Source organism: Saccopteryx bilineata, chromosome 8 (genome assembly GCF_036850765.1).
Source record: "Saccopteryx bilineata isolate mSacBil1 chromosome 8, mSacBil1_pri_phased_curated, whole genome shotgun sequence".
NCBI classification, from domain to species: domain Eukaryota; kingdom Metazoa; phylum Chordata; class Mammalia; order Chiroptera; family Emballonuridae; genus Saccopteryx; species Saccopteryx bilineata.
The window spans coordinates 10,374,543-10,384,052 of NC_089497.1; positions in this window are offsets into that span (position 1 = coordinate 10,374,543).

Here is a 9,510-nt window from a genome sequence, read left to right on the forward strand (position 1 = left end):
ATCACCTTTTTAACAAGTCGCTTTCCATCACGAACATCATCACAGCAGACAAGGGATCACCCAGGAGGTGGCTGTCAGCCCCACTACAGACAGCTCTAGCCAGACATACTTGATGCCTCTGTCTCCCACTTATATTTACACCCTGAAAGCAGAGCAGGAGAAAAAAAAAAACAAGACAGAGGGAAAATAGGAATCTCACAGTTCATGCAGCTATATCCAAATTCTCTTCTGTAGCATGGCTAGATAATAATTCAACATTAACGCTCAAATCTTTCTTTACACTGGGATTCCAAAGGCCTTCCCCCACCCCTTTGTTCCCAGTGCTACTAAATTGTGCAAATTAACTGCTATATCTACTTTATCTTAATAGCCTGCACTCCAAGTTTAGATTAAGGGGGGAAATTTTCAAGTTTCCTGACTCTGAGAAGTCATGCCTGTGGAATATTAAGTAAGAACTGAGGCTGCCAACAATATACTGACATCACTGATCATTTTTCAATTGACACATAGGAAATTGAGAATAATAGCTAAATTACCAAAGCAATAACCAACGTGTCCAATTTCCCTCTGTAAAAAGATTAGTACAAGTCGTATTGGCAAAAGTACAACTTAAGAAGCAAGAATAAGAAGCATACATCACTCCGTGTGAGAATTAATGTTGACATGTACAGCCATGTATGGAGAATTATGCGGCATCTCTCAATTTACTTGATTTATTTTGTATTTCGTGTTTACTGATATGGTTGAAGAACCTGCCATGCAACACAGAACTTAGCCGGTGACCTATGATTGTAAAATGCCTCTGCTTCTTTTCCTTTCTCACCTACTACTCTTACTCAACAGAGATTGCCTTCGTATAACAATGGTCTGGCCGCTATGCCAACACTTGGGAATCAAAGATAAATGAAACTGACTCTCTGTCACGGGGAAGTCACAGCTTAGCAGGGAAGGCAAGAATGAAAAAGTACATATACATGATGTAAATGTGTGTTGTGCTTGTGTGAGATTATAACAACCCTCAACTCCTGGGTTTTACAGGAGCATTTAGCAAGATGAATGTAAGATACTTAGGACAAATCCAACACCAAGTATAGACGCAATCAGCATTAACTTTTCTCCTTCATTCAATCTACCCTCTCTCTTATCCACCCTCTCTGCCTGGTTGTTATTTATTCTGTAATTATATCATCATCTTGCTTAAAAATCTTGAATGCCCACATCTCTCTCTTTCTCTTATCTGTGATCAACAAAAGATCCCTTAGAATAAACCTAAGATACTTCTATTCTGATACTAATTCATCTTGTAACCATTCTCCCATGCTCCCTTCAACAAGAGACTGTGGCCTGCCAATGGACTAGAGTGCCCTGTCACACGTGGGCAGGGGCTGATTCCTCTACTTGGAAGCTCATAGAGCGTCTTTCAACTCAAAAGCTACTCATTCTGAGAAGTCCTCTTTGAAAGCAGTCCTCCACCCACCAGTGTTCCAAGTGAAGTGATTCACTCCCTCCCTTCTTGTCTCGAGGTGCTCTGTAGGCTCATCCCATTGCTAGAGGTGGCAGCACACGAGCCAGTCTCTCTCGCTGGCCTCCAGGCTCCCACCCAGTCCATCCTTGCATTCCCAGGACACAGCGTGTGACACGAGGAGATGAATAAATATTAGTAAAGACAATACTTATCATTGGCAGAGATCCACTGGACTGCAAATCCCTTGAAGGCAGGGTGATAGCTCTTTTGCTCACTGTACATACCTCCTAGCAGAATAAGGGCATGTAACAGATTAGGGAATGTTTGTGGTTAATTAAAAAATGCCAAAGGGGCCATGGCCAGTTGGCTCAGTGTGGAGCATTGGCTGGTGCTTAGATATCCCAAGTTTATTCCTGGCCAGGGCACACAGGAGAAGTGACTATTGCTTCTCTACCCTGCTCCTTCTCTCTTCTTTTTCTCTCTCTCTTCCCCTCCTACAGCCATGATTCAATTGGTTCAAGTGCATCAGCCTGTGCGCTGAAGATGGCTCTGTGGAGCCTTTGCCTCAAGCACTAAAAATAGCTCAGTTGCAAGCATGGGCCCACATGGGCAGAGCATTGGCCCCAGATGGAGGCTGCTGGGTGGATCCTGGTCAGGGTACATGTGCGATTTCTATCTCCCATCCTGTCACTTGGAAAAAAGAAGGGAAAAAAATGTGCCAAAGGAAAAGATGAATAAAAGTGAGGAAAATTCTACCTTTGTTATCTTGGTTGTCTTTTAAACAGCTGTAAACACATTTTTTAAAAAAATATTCAATTGCGCCTGACCTGTAGTGGCGCAGTGGATAAAGCATCGACCTGGAAATGCTGAAGTCGCCAGTTTGAAACCCTGGGCTTGCCTGGTAAGGCACATATGGGAGTTGATACTTCCAGCTCCTCCCCCCTTCTCTCTCTCTGTCTCTCCTCTCTCTGTCTCTCTGTCTCTCCCTCTCCTCTCTAAAAAAAAATGAATAAATTAAAAAAATTCAATTGCATGTTAAATTTAAAGTGCCTCACCAGATTTGGAAAAACGTAATTATAAAAAAGCAGAAATTTTAAATGGAAATCACAATTACTGCTTATATTAAATTTATATTTTATGCTTGAATTTTTCCTCTTTAAATTATTTTTAGTTACAGACTACCAGCTAGTTCATATTATTAGAGATTGACTTTATCAGCACACTGTTCACTATATATTAACAAATTTGAAGAAGAAGTCTCATATCTGCACAATTTTAGCTGTGGTGCCATTTGCCTAGAAATAGTGAAGACACCAGAATAAACACAGGGGTTGGGAAAAAACTAAATTTAATACCTTGAGAAAATACATCCGCAAAGTAACAGGCTATGAATGAAGCCAATGTAAGTCTAGTTGAAAGGTAAATTTTGCCTCATACCTGATTTTAAATACTTACACTTTTTACAGCATTGTTTTATTTTATTTTTTATCAATTTATATAAGAGAACAATTAAATAGCAATGAGGCCAGGGGTAAAAATGCCTAACAATGTCATGCAAACCCTCTTTTCAGAAATTCGAAGTACTCCATGGGATTATCCATTCATCTTTGTAGTATGCAGGGACCACAGGCAGAAGCTGCTTTTGCATTCATGTTTAATTAATGAAGATTTTAGTTACAGGTTGAGGATAAACTCTTGGGGTTCATACTTTGCCTTGTGATATCTTGTTTTGTTTTGTTCTGTTTTAATTCCAAAACACTGATCAGCATAATGACTATTCATTAACACAATGCAAGTAAAGTAGAACAAAGAATAAGATGGCTGGGAGGCAAGTTCCTCTCAAACAAGAACAAGCACACATGGAATAGGCACGTAGAGACGCCACCGTCTCAGAGCCTCCTTAGTACCTGGCCGTGGTGCCACCGCTAAGACTGGTGCTCTGTCACTCCTGTCCCAGGCTTGACTTTCCACACAAGAGACCTAAGAAAACACAAAACTCTTACTCACTCATTAGACTGTCAGTAGCGTTATGCCAGCAACTAGAACATAGTGTCGATAATCCAACCACGGCCTTTTCAACCCCTCACGTGGATACTAACCATGGGATTTCCTGACGATCTTTAATCTCTTTTCCCAAATAGTCAATTATAAGTATTTGTCCTTAATATTACCATGTATTTTTCTTTTTTTTTGGTATTTTTCTGAAGCTGGAAACGGGGACAGACAGTCAGACAGACTCCCGCATTCCCCCTACCGGGATCCACTCGGCACGCCCACCAGGGGGCGATGCTCTGCCCACCAGGGGGCGATGCTCTGCCCCTCCGGGGCATCGCTCTGTTGCGACCAGAGCCACTCTAGCGCCTGGGTCAGAGGCCAAGGAGCCATCCCCAGCGCCTGGGCCATCTTTGCTCCAATGGAGCCTTGGCTGCGGGAGGGGAAGAGAGAGACAGAGAGGAAGGAGAGGGGGAGGGGTGGAGAAGCAGATGGGCGCTTCTCCTGTGTGCCCTGGCCGGGAATCAAACCCGGGACTTTTGCACGCCAGGCCGACCGGCCAGGGCTTGCCATGTATTTTATAGGAATTCTATAATGATTTTTCAAAATTATAGTAGTATAATGCTTCAAGGTGTCAGTCAAAAGGCTATCAGTACTTTATTGGTACAACTGAATGGAACTTTATTCCTGCATGTGGGAAACAGTGTTTTCAGTACTCTTTCTCCTATCTCAGTTTGATCCCCCATTGGTAACAGCTCCAAATTAGGGAAGAGAGCACAGGCTTCCAATACTCGCTCATAAATATGCTTTTGCTTCATGGAGCCAAAGAGAATGTTCTCTTGAAAATGCAATTCTCAACTCAAGCCTTCTGGGAAACAAGCCCTAAAAAAAAAAAACCAATAATAAAGAAAAGAGTGGTGATAGAAAAGAACTAACTTTCTACCTCCTCTGATGGGAAGTCAACAGAGAATGACCATGCATCAAGAAACAACAGTATGGGCATGTTGCTTTAAAGACGTGAACATTCATATCACCACAGAGCTTCATTCTCTGGATGATGGAACAGAGGATTACTGTTTTTCATTGAGGGTCTTTCCCTATTATTTGAATATAACACTAAGCTCATAAATACTTTTTTTTTTAAAAAAAAAAGGGAAAAAAAAGAACTACCTTAACAAAGAAAACAGAGAAGTTGCATGTACTTCACTGAAGGAACACATTTAGTCCATGGATTTGCCGAAATATACCTGTATATATGTATATGGCCTGATATACCATATTGACCTTATTTTGACTTAATTACCTCTTTAAAGATCCTATCTCCAAATGCAGTCACATTCTGAGGTACTGGGGGGGGGGGTAGTAACTGCAACATGTGAATTTTGAGGAGAAGGTAATTCTGCCCATAACGCTGCATCTAGAGTGCAAGTTATCTATTAAGGATCAATTCCTGTGGAAGTGAGGGAGGGAGGAGGCTTGGGTAGAGAGAGAAGCCACACTGTGATCCAGAGCTCACCAAGCTTTGGCCGACCCAGCAGAGATCTGCGGAAGAGTATCACCCATCAGAGCTGTCTGAGTCAGGCTGGGCTGGCCTGGTCTGTAAGGGTGGGACCCCAGCCTGAGGGAGCCCACGGCCGTCTGCACTCCCACTGCCGGTGACAAACCTCTCCTAGAAGGCTCTGGGTGACACATCTCTCCGTCTTCCGCATACTGACCGCTCCCAAATTCCAGTTTTGATAATGTTGTATTTTATAATTATTCTTGAATTTATGGTAGTCTGCTGCATGAAATATCCTTTTAACCAACCCTTCTTTTTCTATAAAGTATCCACAATATTTGAACGAAGAGACTGACTTTTCTGTCGGCCTCGTATACTCTATCCAAACACTGACGCCAGAGCATTTTGCCTAGTGTGCACTCTATAACAGTATCAGATATTTAAAGTACTTTCTGACACACACGTCTGTAACTATGAGCCTTTTGATTTCTATCAACTACTTTCAGGATCAAAAATTAACTTTTAATTCTTTGTTGAGCACGTAAGACATTAGAATGCCTTTTTATCCGAAAAAAAATAATTCTGTTCTAACTTCATCTTGAACACAAAAGCAATTGCTCTTGAACTGTCTTGACTAATGAATAACATTTGATTAGAATAGGATATTAGGGCCCTGGCCGGTTGGCTCAGTGGTAGAGCGTCGGCCTGGCGTGCAGAAGTCCCGGGTACGATTCCCGGGCAGGGCACACAGGAGAAGCGCCCATCTGCTTCTCCACCCCTCCCCCTCTCCTTCCTCTCTGTCTCTCTCTTCCCCTCCTGCAGCCGAGGCTCCATTGGAGCAAAGATGGCCCGGGCGCTGGGAGTGGCTCCTTGGCCTCTGCCCCAGGCGCTAGAGTGGCTCTGGTCGCGGCAGAGCGACGCCCCGGAGGGGCAGAGCATCGCCCCCTGGTGGGCAGAGCGTCGCCTCCTGGTGGGCAGAGCGTCGCCCCCTGGTGGGCATGCCGGGTGGATCCCGGTCGGGGGCATGCGGGAGTCTGTCTGACTGTCTCTCCCCGTTTCTAGCTTCGGAAAAATAAAAAAAATGAAAGAAAGAAAGAAAGAAAGAAAGAGAGAAAGAAAGAGAGAAAGAGAGAGAGAAAGAGAGAGAGAAAGAGAGAGAGAAAGAGAGAGAGAAAGAGAGAGAGAAAGAGAGAGAGAAAGAGAGAGAGAAAGAATAGGATATTAAATCAGACCTCGGCTGACAGAGATTTTGAACAGTTTGCAACATATTAGGCAAGCTAGAGGGAACAAGGTTCTACAGGGAGCACGGTGAGGAGCGGAGCGTGGCCTTGTCCTCCGGCCTTGGGCGGGCAGGTGACCCAGGGACCCGGGGACAGGCGCAGGCTCCACCCTAGGGGGACCCAGACCCCTGCCTGCGGTAGCCCACCGGCTGGGCCCAGACTTTGAAGCAGCAGCAAACCTCTCCCCTGACCCCTACCTGCATCTCCGCAGCCCTAGGCGGTGCCTCATCTTGCCTATCGTGGACCGCGGGTCTCAGCGAAGCCCCCACCACGCCACCGAGGACGCGCGGCCTCTGAGTGTCACGCGTGGCGGGGCGAGAAGGATGGGGCCATTGGGATGCAGGTCTACACAGCTCACCCACCGTCAGGCCTTGAAGCCACATGGATGTGGCACCTGGGGTGACTCCTCTGTCCCAGCTGGACGAGACCTCACCTGGTCCTGACGATGATGGCCAAAGGCCTTCACAGGCCCCCTGGGGAGCGGGGCCAGGTCTACTGAAGTGGACAGTAGGTCTTTGTTCCACTATAGGCCTTGATTTCATTAGAGACAAATGGCAAGATAACACCCATTTGGCTGGTAGGAAGTGCCCACCACCCTTGGGGCAGATTTCCGGGCCATTTATAGAAGGCCTGTGTCGATATGACAGAGCTGCTGTCCACGTCCCCTCCTAACCTTGCAGAAGACAACGTTGCTTCACCCACGCCTTCTCGGTGTAAAGAGGTTACCAGGGCCCTGGCCGGTTGGCTCAGCGGTAGAGCGTCGGCCTAGCGTGCGGAGGACCTGGGTTCGATTCCCGGCCAGGGCACATAGGAGAAGCGCCCATTTGCTTCTCCACCCCTCCGCCGCGCTTTCCTCTCTGTCTCTCTCTTCCCCTCCCGCAGCCAAGGCTCCATTGGAGCAAAGATGGCCCGGGCGCTGGGCATGGCTCTGTGGCCTCTGCCTCAGGCGCTAGAGTGGCTCTGGTCGCAATATGGCGACGCCCAGGATGGGCAGAGCATCGCCCCCTGGGGGGCAGAGCACCGCCCCTGGTGGGCGAGCCGGGTGGATCCCGGTCGGGCGCATGCGGGAGTCTGTCTGACTGTCTCTCCCTGTTTCCAGCTTTAGAAAAATGAAAAAAGAAAAAAAAAAAAAAAAAAAAAAAAGAGGTTACCAGCGTGTGCTGAGTGGTTACATAGTCACAGGTCTTGCAAATGCCCGTTTAGAAATAATACTAATAAATGTAGTCTGGAAATGACTTTTTGAAATGGAATTGTTAGACTACCTCTGGAAACATGTGACATCCAGAGCGACAGGTCCACATTTATTTACTGGGTGAGAGAACACGGAGTAGACCTCGAGAATGAGGGCAAGGACGTTCTTTGCCAGACTTCTGGTCATATTTAGAAGACATTGTCATATTATAAACACTGTTTTAGGTGTGCATTTTGTTCCTCACTGCTGTGTACTAGTTGACGATGCTAAATACTTTTTTTTTGTATTTTTCTGAAGCTGGAAATGGGGAGACAGTCAGACAGACTCCCGCATGCGCCCAACCGAGATCCACCCGGCACGCCCACCAGGGGGCAATGCTCTGCCCATGGGGGGGGGGGTCGCTCTGTCGCGACCAGAGCCACCCTAGCGCCTGGGGCAGAGGCCAAGGAGCCATCCCCAGTGCCCGGGCCATCTTTTGCTCCAATGGAGCCTTGGCTGCGGGAGGGGAAGAGAGAGACAGAGAGGAAGGAGAGGGGGAGGGGTGGAGAAGCAGATGGGTGCTTCTCCTGTGTGCCCTGGCCGGGAATCGAACCCGGGACTTCCGCACGCTAGGCTGACGCTCTACCACTGAGCCAACCGGCCAGGGCCAGTACTTTTTTGAAATAACTTTCTATGTGTTCTGAAGGGCCTGATAAAAGTAGAGGTAGTAAAAAGACATTTTAGGAAACATCTTGTGGAAATGCACATCAAATACTGTGATCTGGAGAATGGCCGAAGCACCTCTTTGACACTGCACGCTGTGTTTGTGCGCTGGTCCGCGGGAGAAGGCCGAGCAAAGAGCTCTCTGTGCCTGCGTTTCACTAAGTGAGGCAGCGTTTTCTATTGTCCCTCATGGTCACACATTTTGTTTACTCTGCTGTGTCTACTGTGTATATAACAGACAAATGCATCCTAATTTACATCTTGTCTTTCTAGATGTTAAAAAGAGGGTGCCAGTGTATGACAAAAATAGTCAGCTAGTACATTTTGTATATTTGTGATAAGAATTCCTAGGAAAGGTTGTCTTCTGCAAATTTGAGCATTAGAGCCCACAGGGTCTGTGGAGGAAGGAGAGAGGGACAGAGTGCTCTTAGGCTACCATGTTCATATTTCTAAGACCCTTTCAAGTTATAACTGTACATGGACACATTTTACTCAAAGCCGCAGTGTCTATCATGGACAAAATTAAATCTTTATTGGAAACAGATGTTTAGAAGTATCCAATGTATGTTAAATGTAAAGGCAGTACTTATAACTTTTGTGAATATCATTTTGCTAAGATTCATAAGAAATGCTGCCTTTATAAACCATGTCTGCGAGCCATACCCTATAATCTATACTTGTTCACTGGTTCACTGGTTTGGAGGAGGTAGAAGGGAAAGAATTGCAGATGATAATATGCTAGTCTGTTCATATGTAGACATTTCAGATAAAATCATTTTTGTATATTATGTGTGTTTTGTTTTTGCTGTGTATATAGTACACATAATGGACAAGTCCTAAAATGGCACTATCTAGTCTCTATTGTGAATATATAGATAATAAAGAGGTTGCCAGTGTATGACAGAGTGGTTCCTGAAGTTAGCACATTTTGTAGACTTTGTGTTGAACTCAAAGGCAAGCTTGTCTTGTGTAAATGACTTTTGGACATGAATTTGTTCAACCACCACTAAGCATTACACTTGCCCGTACCTGTCTCCTGGATTGGTGATGGAGAGAAGGGAGTGAGAAAGGGAGTGGTGCAGGCCAACATGGTCATATTTAGAAGGTGCGTCGATTATAACCTTTGTTATGTGTGTGAAATTTTAGCAGTGCTGTGTGCACAGTAGACAAGTAAGTTCTTAGATAAAATATCTAGTTTTTATGGGCAGTTAACATTGTTTGGTGTATTGAAAAGTAGAAATCATAGAATAATGTTTCTTATAAATAGCTTTTAAAACCTGATAGGAAATATTGTCGTTGGATGTGGACTTGTCTACCCACCCCAGTGAATCATGTATTCTATGCACCCGTTCACTGGATTGAGGGAGATGGGAGGGAAGAA